The sequence below is a fragment of the Uranotaenia lowii genome, chromosome 2 (genome assembly GCF_029784155.1).
Source record: "Uranotaenia lowii strain MFRU-FL chromosome 2, ASM2978415v1, whole genome shotgun sequence".
Classification (NCBI taxonomy): Eukaryota; Metazoa; Arthropoda; class Insecta; order Diptera; family Culicidae; genus Uranotaenia; species Uranotaenia lowii.
Window position 1 is genome coordinate 77,033,108 of NC_073692.1, and position 15,162 is coordinate 77,048,269.

The following is a 15,162-nucleotide window of genomic DNA, read 5'->3' on the forward strand; positions in this document are numbered from 1 at the left end:
TAAGTTTGAATTTTGGTAACCTTAACATAACCATATTTCTCATCAAAATAACATCAAACAGAAATAAACACCATTGCTGTATCCCAACAAAGTAATCTTATAAATGAGTGGATGGAAACTTTAAATTAAAGGAAAGCTATTAATACTCAATAAAAATACAAAAACAAAAAAGTTATTTACGACCCTTAGAGCCGAAGGGGTAAAGCTGAATAAAAGAATAATTCGAGAAAACATGCATTTAAGTTTTTTGGTCATATTCCATATATTATTCAAAAATTGTTATTTTTGTAAATAAACTTAAAATAACCCGATAAAATTACCAAATACAAATTAAAATATGAAAAATTGTTAAGTATTACTAACTCAAAATCGATCATATTTGCACTTATACCTCTTTGGCTCTGAGGGTCTTTTTTCAATCCAAATATTGGATATCAATCGATAATGTCAATATAATTTGTTCCGATAGTACGATTTTAAAATAGAAACCAATTGAGGCGCCAGGATCAGATGAACATCATTTTCATAGGAATAATTAATTTTGACAGGTTTCCAAATTTAAATCAAATACCATTTAAAGTACACAAAGGTAAGTACGACGGTTTTTCGTATAGTACAACTTAAATCTTTTAAGAAAATCAGCAGTGGATCTATTTAGGCAAACGATCAATTTGATGCAGAATATTTTTTTTTTATTACACTGAAGATATAAGCATGATCGAGATAAGTTTGTCGCCCCTCTGCTAGGTCCAGTTTTGACACAACTCGCTAAACTTATCACTAAAACTAATGAACTGCTGTTTTCTTTACTTACTTCGCTTTATAAGGTTAAAGAAACTATAGTAAACAAAGAAGCGCAATCTGATACCTTTCGAAATAATGTGCTTGCAACCCTGCTGTAGGTCTGCCTTTAAGACTGCTTGGTTTTGCTCGATTGGAATGACACTGACAGAAAATCCAAAAATTCCAATCGTGACATTTCGTCTCTTTGTTTACTATAGGCTCGTTATATAAGGTAAGTAGGGACGGTAGATTTTCTCTAACCTTCTGAATGTTAGTATTGTTTCAATGCAAAGTTTGTCGTCATGAACACGCTAGATTAAAAAAAAAAAAATGCAACTGAAAATGATGCACATCATCTCGACATAGTAGTTATAATAAAAAGTATACCAAAAAAACGCTGTAAACATCCGTTATTGTCGAGATTCCAGAACAGAATCAGAACAGAAAATAGAAATAACAGTTTATTTCCAAAAACTTATTCAAAAAATTGATTATTTTATCATGTTTTCGAATCTCCAAAACACATAGAAATCCACAATAAAAACACCATGGATAAATTCCTTTGACTAGAGTATTTGTTGTGAATGTAAATCATTAAAAGAATTCACACCTTTTCGAGATATTTGGAATAAACAGCAATGCTCTCGTGACCTACCATTACGTCAAATAAAACAATATTTGAAAAACTGAGAATTTCACTTATACTGTATTTGTTTTCTCCACTCGATCAGTGTTCCACCGTACCCGACAAAAACAAACACAAATCGTCGCCAGTGTATTGCTACCTCACGCACTCACACGCTCTCTCGCAACACTGGCAAAATTATCGGTGGGCCACCGTCCGTAAGCAGAACTTCACCAGGTCAAAACCAGTGCAACACCGTCCGAATAAACAAACAGTTTGACAGCACCTAGTGGTGCACTAGGGCAACACGAGTGCAACACTCGGCATAAACAAATACACTATTATTATGCTGTATTATTGCATGATTGGATAAAGCTTGGCAAAGTTTCGGCTGTCCCTGGAACCAACAAAACAGTCTGACCTCGCGGTCGTCAGCCGCACGCAAACACGGTCTCCACTGTAACTTCTACCACCAACCACCAGCTTGATTCCCAGACTAAGGAAAGGGATAACGGTGACTAACTTAGTTCAAAAATCGGATATAAGGGGCAAACGAGCATCAATAGCCCCGAAGTATTTCGAAATTTTCATGTGTACTAACAATAAGACAACATGTTGCTTAAGTGATCGCTGTACACTGTCAGTTTACTGCCCGCAACAGTGCCGACGCGAGCATGTGATATCTGTACGAAACATTATAAATCCGGACTGCAAAAAGCTTGTTTTGGACTTATGAGCCGTACAAAATAGCCTCTCTATTCCCGCAAGCGAAAGTTTCTCTGAACAATATACTTGTAATTGAATACCTGTATTGACATTTTCAATGAATCTAATTAGATTTTTGAAATCGAAACCAATCGTATGAATTTTAATATCAAGTCTCATTTTAAAAACAGAATCTGTAGTCTGAAGTACAAGTCTGAATAATTTTAGTTATAAATTACTCAACTTTAAATCTTATAACTGAACCCATTACCTTATAATATATCATTTGAGGCACTTGGCATCAGAGGGTTGCAAGTGCCTAAATGATAGTTTCGAAAAAACACGCTTCAAAGTTGTGAAGGTGCTCGATTAATCATATATTTTTCGAATTCGAACAGTTTAATTCAATCAAAAAGTGTTTAGAAAAACTATGAAAAATCTCGGTTTTGCACCTCACTTTCATTGAAACATGAAGAATCTTATAGGTTTACTTAACTAAATATTGATGATTTTGGTACTTGCACCCCTCTGATACTGAGGGCCTCATTTATAAATTTAAATTCTCATTCTAAATCATAAATCTAAATCTGGATTAAGATATCTTAGTTTTGACAATATGTACATTCTGAATAAAGAACCTGAAATTTATTTATATTTATTAAAACCTGAAATTTGTGAATTCCAAATCTAAAATCGGAATTGAAATCATGCATTTGAATATGTGATTCTTAATTAGAATTCCATTTAGATGCAGAATTTTGAATCCCAATTCTGAATTGTAAATATGAATTATGAGTTTTATTCTGAATATGAATTTGAATTCTGTGATTGGATTCTGAATCTGTTCCACAGTGTTAAAATAAGCAAACATTTGCAAAAACATCAAAAACATGAATCTGGGTTCTGAACCTGAATGGATATTCTGAATCCCAAATCTGAATACCAAATGAATCTAAAATCTGAATCTGAACTTGTGAAATGTACATCTTAATTTTGAATTTATATTTATCATAAATATGAAACTAATTTTGAATCTGATAACTGATTCAAATTCAGAATCTGCCAAAACACATTGTTTGCTAGAAGAATTCCTTCATCACCCCTTTTTGTTTCGACTCGTTTTTGGCTTTTTAGAAATAATACAAAATAAAAAAATAGTTGACTTTTATTTAAAATAATATCGCTAATGTTGGAATGTAAAGCAACCTATATTAACGGATAGCTCCAAACAATCATGATAAAACAAATAAAAATATTCGTCGAAACAATTCAAAGAATAAACATAGATATTGGTTGTGTTTTTTTTTAAATCTTTAATTGAAACGGCTCATATTTTCAGATTTTAAGGAGACAAACAAATTTGTTGATTGTTAAAGAATTATTGATGTCCCATAAGTTCCGAATGTTATGATTGCTTCAAGTACCCGCTAGATTACGAGAAAATACTCTCCAAATTTCATAAGCACTTAACTCGTTTCGGTGTTTCTGTTTCATTCAACGTAATGAAAGCTCACGTGAGAATGTTGTTTCATAACAACTATTTACAATGAAGTATTCAGGAATATGATAGTGACATACTGAAGACCTAAATCAAAATTTAAATTATTTCAATTTTATGCAGCTCATAAAAATACCAATGAATGCATATCCTGTTTCACTTGGAATCATAAGGGTCGATTGCACGATTTATTAGCTTAGCTCATAAGGTACACCGGGGTAAGTGTGGACGATGGCTATTAAAACAATACTGTGCACTATTTTCTCAAACTTTTAATGCAGAATGTTCAATTTACTAGTAATCTATCCAATAACTGTAAAAAAAATAGAATTCAGACAATAACGGATGTTTACAACGACTTTTTTGAGAATTTTCTATTTTCACCTACGATGTCGAGGTGATGTGCATCTTTTTCAATTGCCAATTTCTCGTAAACTAGCCGGCTCTACATTGAAACAATCCTTATATTCCAAACAACCAGTTAGGAAAAGAAACGGCGGTTAAAGATGAAGAAAAAAGTGTTTATTTACAAAAAACTAAAATCTTGTCTCCAACCCCTGCCTGGGGTAAGTGTGGACGGCTTTAAAAAGACTTGATGTTTACACATTTTTTCAATTTTCTGTCCTTCATCCTTCATGAATTGCATTTTTTAGCTAAGTTTAGCATTCGGTTGATGAAAAGTTTGGTAAAGTACTTGTTTGTTCAGTGTTTTTTGATAAAATCGGAACTCGTGTGTTGTAGCATAAATTACACAAAATAATTATTGAAAGATGCCTTACTAATAATATCATGAACTTTTTTTTTCAAACTTTTGGACGGTTCGAGCAATAAAATAACGTATTCAACCAAGAAAACACAAATTGTTTGAAAATTTCCTGAGAAACCAAAAAGAAAATCTTCCGTCCACACTTACCCCATAAATCGGGGTAAGTGAAGACACCAGCAGTCCATTACAATTTACGTAATAACTTTTTTCGCTTTGCTTCTATCGAGCTCATCTCTTCAGCGTTTGTAAACAACATGTTCTGCATTACACTGAATGTAATTTTATGAAAATTGCTCCACTGCTGATTTTTGAATGATTTTTTAAAGTTGAACTATACGAAAAACCGTCCACACTTACCCCGGTGTACCTTATACATTTTGAAATTAGCAATTATGAAAATAAAATTAATTTCCTCATAATTTTCACCTGACCGGTTTCTAACACCCCCTCCCCCACCAATGATGACAGGGGACAAATGAAGCGTCGTTTATGTAATATTAAATCCTGAAAGGGCGATGATCCCTGGTGAAAAGATTCACTTCCCGTAAATAAAAAAATCACAATTACTTACCCCGATATTGTTCGCACTTGTCCCACGGCAACACCTAATTTTTTCTCAAAAATACCTTCTTCCACAATCCACTTGAAAAAAAAAAAAACCAAACACTCGATCACGTATGTATGTATGGCTTTGGTGTTTCTTGGCCGAGAGTTTTATACTATATAACCACGACTTTTCCACTCGATCACTTTTCAACGAAAAAGCTGTTGAAAAGGCTTTTTTGTAGACTAAAAAATGCTCAACAAAAACCCATTTCTTACACGCTCCTTTTTGATTACTCAAAATTAAGTTTGACCAAAATTCAAAAGTTAGTTTAATTCTAAGAACTTAAAGTTGAGTCTCGTTTTCCTCCTTTGTGTTGATGAAAGAACATGTCACAAAATTTGAATTCACTTATCCGGAACAATTACCGGAAGACAGTAAGAACGAACGTCATAATTGAATGTCCACCGTTGTCAGCGTGAAATTACGTCCGTTATTGTCAGCATGTAGTGTGCGGCTTGGAATGTAATTTCTTGTGGGAATCATCCGGATGTTACAATCAAACGTACATTCGAGCAGAGTATCTTAGCATCATAAGATTTAATTTTGATTCGCAAAACGTTTAATTAAGTTAATTTGAATTGTAAAAAATAACTTTGCTCAAATTTGAGTATAAAGACATAGGCGACAATTGCGTGCCATTTGGAACTTAATTTTTGCACAGTTAGTTGATCGTGTTGTTTTGGTTGCATGTGTTATTTTAATTCGATCCGCTGAAAACTGTCCCGAATCCCGACTTTCAAATTCCGGCTCAAATGTCTCGACTTCGATCCGACTGGAGGATGTGGGCTATTCCTGGAGCCCGGTGGTTGTGTCGAAGACAGAATGCTGACATTGGAAGGTGCTTTCTGGCTGCTGTTGGCTTTCAGGTGAGTTTTTTCTTGTTCAACGCTAAGATAATATTTTGTAGTGAAAATTTCACCTTCTAGCTATTGGAAAAGGTTCCCCGGGCGATGCGATTCAGCCGAGGACTAAATAAAAGCCTGTTTTTTGGAGTGTACCGATATAACATGGACAGAAATTTATTTTTAAAATCTGCAAGATGTTGAGGTAAGATGCTTCTTGAATTAGTTTGGCTTGAGGTTAATTTTTTCTTGAATGTGTATATTTCTAGGCTGTCGTGATATATTATATTCTCGTGGAAACTTTTCATGCGCAAAGGTTCCGGCGTTCCATGGCTGAGACTTTCGGAGCAGTGCCGCTCCCGGAGGCTTTTGGATTCCATCGCTGCTGTTGACTGTGATGGCAGCCCAAACGTACCATATAGCGGTGCCCGTTCGGCTGAACTCGGAACGGCCTCTTTCCGTTTCTATTGTCGATTTACGGGGTGCTTTCGAAACACGCTGCGTATACCAGTTCAAATCTTTCTTCGTGTTGATGTTCCAGATTATGAAGTTTTCGAGTAAGATACGATATATGTTCCGATAAGTGATTGTTATTTTTTTGAGTAACGATAGCCTTCTTTAGTAATACATAAGGTTAAGGATAGATAATAAGTATTACCAAGTATTATCATGTTTGTATTGACAGTAGATTAAACTGATTTTGTTGTACAAAATTAAAACAAAATCGAATAAAAGTTTGATGCGATTTGATTGTAGTATTGATATGTACGAAAAAAAAAACATTTTTTGTTACTTTTCGAAAATTACTCCTATAAGAAAAAAGCGATCAATTTTGAAATTTTCACCCTAGTAGATGGTTTGTCGGCCTGGTCTACATGCGTAGGTATATCGATCATAAAAAAACAAACCGATCAAAACCAATTATGAACATGAATATAAAATTAATGATTACAAAATAAAAAAAGGTTCCCAACCATGTGTTTCAAATAATGTAAAATTTGCTTCGGGTAACCTATGGAGTGAAGACAGCGAGACATGAGTATCAATGATTCTACCATAGAATCCAATGATCGGTAAAACATATTTTTAAATTTCTATATAAGGTCATTTTTGAAATTTTCAGTTACGTAAATGGTTTATCGGCCTGGTCAACATGCATAGGTATATCGATCATAAAAAACATACCGATCAAAACCAATAAAGAACATGAATATAAAATTGAAGATAACAATATAAAAAACAATATAAAAAAAAGGTTCCCAACCATGTTTTCCAAATAATTCAACATTTTTCTGGGTAACCTATGGAGCCAAGACAGCGAGAAAATAGTATCTATGATTCTAACATAGAGTCAAATGATCGGTAAAATATATTTTCAAATTTGTATATATGAGGCCTTCAGGATCAAAGGGGCGTAAGTTCCAAAATCGTCAATTTGAATTAAGTATAACCAACGGTTTTTTTTATGTTTCAATGTACATCTGGTGTATTTACCTATTTATAATTTTTTTCGAAAACTTTTTGATTGAGTTTAAACTGCTCGAATTCGAAAAATATATGAAAAATTGTGCAACTTCACAACTTTGAAGCGGGTTTTCTCGAAACTATCATTTAGGCACTTGTACCCCTTTCCCGACCGTCTTATATGATAATTTTTGAAATTTTCAGTTTAGTAACTGAAGGGCTTGTCTAAACGCATAAGTATATCGATCATAAAAAAAAAAACATACCGATCAAAATCAATTAAGAAGACGAATTTAAAATAAAGATTACAATATAAAAAAAAAGGTTCCCAACCATGTATTTCAAATAATGCAACATTTGCTCCGGGTAACCTATGGAGTGAAGACAGCGAGAAATGAGTATCAATGATTCTACCATAGAGTCCAATGATCGGTAAAACATATTTTTAAATTTCTATATAAGGTCATTTTTGGTCATTTTATCGGCCTAGTCAACATGCATAGGTATATCGATCATAAAAAAACATACCGATCAAAACCAATAAAAAACATGAATATAAAATTAAAGATTACAATATAAAAAAAGGTTCCCAACCATGTTTTCCAAATAATTCAACATTTGTTATGCATTACCTATATAGTCAAGACAGCGAGAAAATAGTATCTATGATTCTAACATAGAGTCAAATGATCGGTAAAATATATTTTCAAATTTGTATATATGAAGCCTTCAGGATCAGAGGGGTGTAAGTTCCAAAATCGTCAATTTGAATTAAGATAACCAACGGTTTTTTTATGTTTCAATGTACATCTGGTGCATTTACCTATTTATAATTTTTTTCGAAAACTTTTTGATTGAGTTTAAACTGCTCGAATTCGAAAAATATATGAAAAATTGTGCAACTTAACAACTTTGAAGCGGGTTTTCTCGAAACTATCATTTAGGCACTTGTACCCCTTTGATCCCAACCGCTTTATATGATAGTTTTTGAAATTTCCAGTTTAGTAAATGGTATGTCGGGCTGGTCTAAACGCATGAGTATATCGATCATAAAAAACATACCGATCAAAATCAATTAAAAAGACGAATTTGAAATCAAGATGACAATATAAAAAAAGGTTCCCAACCATGTGTTTCAAGTAATTCAACATTTTTCTGGGTAACCTATGGAGTCAAGACAGCAAGAATAGAATATGATTCTAACATAGAGTCCAATGGTCGGTTGAATATATTTTCAAATTTGTATCTATGTTCATTTTTACAATTTTCAGTTTAGTAAATGGAATGTCGGCCTGGTCTACTCGCATAGGTATGTGTATCGGTCAGAATCAATGTATAAGGCGAATATAACATAACGAATACAATATCTAAAAATTTGGCTTAAAAAGTTTTCTCTTCAATAAGCTTCGAAAACGATGTTTTTTCACTCCTCGATAAAATGCGTGCTTCTTCAAAATGGATCACTTTGAAAATGGCAACGAATGAAAAAAAAAAATATCTCAATTTCAACTTTTTTAACCATTTTATAATTTTGGCATGAGAACTACCATCATGATTGCAATTTTTCCAAAAATTGATTTAAAAGCAACAGTATTAAATTATTAATTAAGTAACCATATAAAAGGGTTAATGAAAATAAGCGTATGAAGAAATTGATATGGTGTGCTTCGTTCTCCCGCACGCGCCCCTTCGTCGTTTTGTCCTCCACAGAGCAACCTGAATATAATGTTATGGGAAGTCTCGAAGTAACAATCGCTTTCATACCATGCAGTGTGGGCACGACGTACTCATCAACGACTTCATTAATTTGGGGGTCGTACCCCTTGGTGAAAACCATAAATATGTTTAATGCATCGGAATTTCGGTTCCGATGCTTTTTTGGATTGGTTCGGATTTTAACTGAACCAAAATAATGAAAAAAAAAAAAACTTTGACAGGGAAAATATGAAACAGTCTTCTTCCCCTCACACGGTTTCTGTCATGATGACATCAAACCTGAGTGGGAATGAAGCCTGTACGTTTTCCCTTGCACACATCGACAGATCCAAACTTTCAAATAGCAAGCGCGTAACTATGACGTCATGTATAATTTGACGTCATATTATCGATCATCTTGATTAGTGATAGCTTGACATTACTGGCAAGCCAAATGGCCACGTTTTTTGGAGTGATGATTTTTGATATTTACTATGAAAAAAAAATTTTCAAACTATTTTGTATTTTTTTCTTTCTTTTATAGGTTGAAGAAGAAAAAAAATCAAATTTTTCAAGATAAAAATCATTTTTATTGTACTGCTCAGTTTCACAAAAACGTCGAGAACAAAGTTTACAAAAATTCACACAAATACACACAAATACACAGACATCATCAGAACTCATCGAGCTGATTCGATAGGTACCTATAAAGGTATATCTAAGACCCATAATTAATGATCTCCCAAATCGACCGATAACTATACCTTTCTGTAAGAAAGGCAAAAAACGTTTTCTGAATTTCAATTCCAAATCATCATTTCCATTACTAGCCAGGAACTGAAATTTGTATGAAATAGATTCTCAACCAACCACGAATCTATAATTTAAATTCTAATGTTTTGGGTTTCAAATGAATAAAATGAAAATACTGATGAATTTAATTCTAATTTTTCAATTCTGGATTGCCATTTAGAGCTTTAAAATGATTGGATTCAGCAAAAGAAATATTTTTTTAATGGAATTTTAACGAATTGGCTTAAAGAACTTCGAATGAAAATCATAAAACACTCAGGAATGTTTCTATTTTTTTTATTCAATTTGGAAAATAATTATTTAAATATTGAAAACGTTTATGAGTTTAGAAAATTATGTATCCAATTTTGAATGAAATGCAAAATCAAACTTCAGCGATGACAGACAGGACGATGTAAATGCAAATAAAGTTTGAATAATATGGAATCAGAACCTCTATGATGAGTAAAATCTCATTTAAAATTTTATGTTGAATTTCTATCCCTAAGCAAAAAATTTTGAAAAAAATGAGGCCGAATTCTGAACTGGGTATTAGTTTTCGAAGTTATAGTATTATCTCTGAATTAAATATAAACTTATTCAATGAACAAAATATGATTAACAATTTTAAAGTTTAAGTGTATAGTAGAATACCTCGTTTGTATTTATGGACTCTGGGAGGGGAGGGAGGGGGAGTTAAACCTGAGGTTCGTTTTTTAAGATTCTATGATAAACTTTTTAAATTTCGCACTAATTCATTTTTTAAATTTGTGTAAAATTTTTGGCAATACTGAGGAATTCTACAATGACATTGAACATTAAGTACCTATTCAATTCGATAATGAATTTTCTCAAAGATTGTGTGTTATTTAGACTTCTCAGGAAAGAAGTATCAGAGGTATTTTTTTTTTCAAATTTTCCTCGGTAAGCAAAAAAAAAAAGATTTGATCATTTAGTATCTCGCCATTTTATTTTGGTGATAGCTACGTAACTTGAGCTTGGATATGCAAAATTTAGCAGCATTGTTTAGGTTCTAAAAAGGACTATCTTGCCCATTTTTTTTAATTTTTAAATTTACGCATGTCTGATATACATACGTTAAAAAAAGACATTATAAAAATAATTTTGCACAAATTATGATGAGCGACAAAACTTATGAAAACCCAATTTCAACCAAATTCCAGCGTTTGAATCATATACCATGTCTGCTCGTGGTAAGGTCCCCCCTTTAAGTTCAATCTAATGATGGTTTTACTTCATTATTGTCAGGTTTTGCCAGCAGAAATTTCATTAAAAATGCTTTAAAGTGGTTCAAAAATAATCAAGTTTTGTTAATTTCAAAACAGCTGTATCCACTGAATTGCCCTCAGTATCTTTTAAAAGAAGTAGCAGAAATTGAAGGAGGAGGATGCAGCCATCAAAAATACAGATTAAACAAAGTATAAGTTTAAAAAACTGATCAAAATCATGATTGAATAAATGTGGTACCATGAATAAAGTTATAAAAAAATGCTTACAGAAAACGATAAATAATTATTTTCAAATTTTTTCATGAATAATCAAGATTACATAGGAAGTATTTCGATCAAACGAATGGTTTTGGAGATACATGCATTCGTAACTTTCCCATTTCTAAAAGAACTAAGCTTAGGACTTAGGATTAATGAGCATATAAGTTTAAAACTGATTTGAGATCAACGTTTCAAAAGTGTATCCTGGGAGCCAGATTTCCTAAAAAATATATGAAAAATATTGTAACTTGTTGCTGTTTCCAAAAAGTTCTACGCAAACAACAAACCAACTATTTTGAGGTTTCCACCGATTTGGAAGCTTCCGGCTTAAATTATTTCTGTCTTATCGGATCATCAATCAAAGGCACAACCAGCCGCCCCATTCATTCGATAAACGCTCGATTCCTCCATTCAACGCCTAACGACTTACCTAAATGGTAAGCAGGAGAGTGGGGTAGGCCTATTTAGCCGAAGCGCAATTCCACATCAAATAACTTCAAACAGACTGACGCCCCGTCGCCGTGGGTTTTGCACCATTTGCATAGCCCTCCCAATCACACACCCTTCAATGGCCCATTCAAGTTCGGTACCCGTCACACATTGTCCGTCCATTTTGTCCGAAGTTCAACCAACCAGCATATTCAGATGGACCATCGCGACACCGGGAGCTTTGTCCCAAAATGCCAATTGCATTGAACTGGCTCGATTCCAGGCGATACACGAACCAGCACTTTTCGGTGGTTTCGAGAGAAGGCAGCGGCCACTCACTTATGATGAAAATCAATCGATACATACTCAATAATGGAATAATAATGTTAACATTGATTTTCGTTCAGGAAATTTGATTGACAACCAAACTGATTCGAACTGAAAATGAGCAACGGCTTTCATGTGGATGTATGTATGTGTGTGTGTATGCTGCATTCTAGCTTTCCCATGTACGTATATGAACGTAAGTGTGTTTGTATCTTGCACGTGCCATCTTCCAATCGATCTGCGCTGCTCCATTTTCGACCCGAAATAACATTCTGTGTTTGTGTTGATGTGCGTGGGTGTATGTTATTTTAATCAGATAAAGTGTTTGTACATGATGTTATCCTCTCGTGTTGTGTCTGTGTCAGATAATGTGCCTGAATGTGTCGTTGTGTATATCTATGTATGTGTATGGGGACAGTGTGTGATCGATTTTGGAGGGATGTTCGGCCCCAAATCGGATCCGACTTAAAAGGGTTAATGTACTAGCAAAACACATTTATGGTGCTGGTAATTGGTTTTGATCGATAAGCATTGAATGGCCGGCCATGAAAAGGACAAGCTTCGCTTCGCACTCAAGTTTGGGGGCGGCCATCTATCCACCAATGCCTGGGAAAGTGTCTTCCATTCGGACAATCGACAAATGGGGGTGTGCTCTTTTGGAATACGATTAAAGCAATCATGATAGTACAATCGCTATTGAGCGAAAGAAAAATTGCTTGAACAGCTTGGGCATCTAGAAGCACATGCAGTTGAACATTTGGAAACAAGGATTAAGGAATAGAATAGGACAATACTTTGCGTAATTTAACGAAGCAAATTGATCAAAAATAACTTTTATTCTTTTAATTAAATATATAATTAGACAAGCACCCGCATATAACATCGGAGGAAAACCTAAAGTTTATAACAAAAATCTGCTTATAAGCATAGATCTAAGTATTCATTCACATGAAAAGAGAATTTCCGTGAATTACAAGTCACTCAAACGCAACCAATGGACCACATAATGTGGAATACCTTGGGCCACCTAAATTTAGGTGTTTTTTTGCGCATTCATAACTTAAAAATGCTTTCCTATCTGTTAAGTGTTCTTATGCCAAGCCAAATAAAGAGTTATGCAAAATATTTTGTTAATTTTATTCAATGCGATAGAGACGAACATGAACCTTTTATAAATCAACTTGCCAAAAACATTTGTGATCCAGGTTTTTGAAGTTATTTGATCATACACAACTCTCTTTTAGATTTCCTCACCTGGAATGGCTTTAAAACAACAAAATGATTTAGGAAATATCAGTTTTGATTCAACTCATAACAATGTTTCTATGGTAGTTTAAGACTTCTCCACGTGTTGGTCGGAGAGTTTCCATGCAAATAAAACATTTATTTTGGCAGAATTGAAGAGCTTCGGAAGTAAGTAAAGGCATATTTTTGATTTTGGATAAAAAACAAAGATTAAAAAATAAATTTTGTATCAGTTTCAGTATCAGTATCAGTTGTTTTTAAAACATATAAAAAATGACGAAAAATTAAAATGAACTTTTTTTGTATCGCAATTCGCAACTCAAGCTGCTTCCCAAAGGTGTTTAAATTTTAATCAAAAATGATTTACTAACGATGCAAAATTTTAATATTTTTTTGGAAAATGATTTATTGTGGAGAATTTTTAAAAACATGATTTAGTTTTTTTTTATAAATTTGTTCTTAATTTTAAGTAGTTTCAATTTTTAATAGTTTACAGCTGAGTCAGTCAGATTTTTGCAAATCAAAACGAATGATTTGTAATTTTGTCCAAACATTTAGTCTATTTTTTGTATCCTTCTTAAGTGAGAAACCGTAAATTTATTGTAATTAAGTATTAGACTGAGTAGATTCGGAGTCATTTTGAAATTTCTCAAACCATGGGGTCTAAAATTTTTTTTTCTTCAAAACTTATCCATGATATTTCACAGAATTTTTCAGTAACGTTTACATGAGTTAATTTGCATTTTTAGTATGGGATAATTGAATATTTTGTACTGCAAAATCAAGATCTTTTCGGTTTCTTCTGTGGAACCGAAACTGTTTATTTATAAATTTATGCCTATTTATAAATTCTTTAAAGAAAATTTGGCGCCAAACCACTTTATCCAAGACGGTAACTTCGTATCAAAAAAGATGTTAGCTGTTTCATAGAGGTATGACTCTTGGCATTGAGCAACAATAAATTCAATTGACATCACTGCTGATGGGTCGCAAAGTATTGCATGAAAAGTAGTCATACAATACATCACAAGGCACCCAGCAGTGATGTCAATTGAATTTATTGGCATTGGATCCAAATTGGCATTGAAATAAATAAACAAGGTCTTAAATTTACTTCAGAACAAAACGAAAAGAAAATGATCGCGAATTTTTTTTTTAATGAACACAATGTTATCAGAAAAGGGGTAATAGAGGCACGTTATCATACAAACGGAAAAATTGCGCCTAGCCTTTTTTCACCGCTTTCAATATATACCTGAGAAACCTGAAAACCATGAGAAGGATTAGAAAATAAGTTCAATATAAAGGGCATAAAGCCAGTCAACGTAGGGATTTTGAAGCATTGAAGCTTATAACCACATTGGGTGAAAAATGACAGAACGTTATTTCAGTTTAAATTCTTAGAATTAGATACACTTATTACACGATAGGTGAGAGTACATAAAAGTTTTCTGGCAAACGAAAAACAGGTATATATGAGCTGAAATGAACATATATAATTGATTCTGATAGTGTACTGTTAACCGCGGTAACTTTGATGAAGCTGAATTTTTTTCCACAAAATCATCAATTACTAAGTCTGAAGTTAAAATATCTCATTTTTTTTTTAAGTTTAAATGCCTATAAGTTAAGTTTAAATTGGGAAAAACTTGGTTTGTTTTTGAAAATTTCAAAAGTTAGTAAAAATGTTATTTCAAAATCACGAAATTTTTTTTTTCGAAGGCTTGCAGACAAACACTCTTCCTGATGAAATCAAAGCGTTTAGAAGCAAACAGTTTGATTTATGTGAGAGTTCAACTTTTTTCCTTAGTAAATGTATAGTGTTTGTGTAGTTTTTGCAAATTTTTGATATTTAAAAATAGGGACATTTTCC

At 33.1% G+C, this 15,162-nt stretch overlaps 1 protein-coding gene and 1 long non-coding RNA gene across 2 annotated transcripts in view; one reads left to right on the forward strand and one right to left on the reverse strand.

The window, feature by feature from the left end:
- The window catches only part of LOC129747932 (mucin-2), a 234,663-nt gene that overhangs the window by 44,253 nt on the left and 175,248 nt on the right, over window positions 1-15,162 (reverse strand). The window lies entirely within an intron of this gene.
- On the forward strand, window positions 5,738-6,464 carry LOC129747934 (uncharacterized). Its single transcript, XR_008737609.1, has 3 exons — window positions 5,738-5,850; window positions 5,911-6,031; window positions 6,096-6,464. It is a non-coding gene; the product is annotated as an uncharacterized LOC129747934 (long non-coding RNA).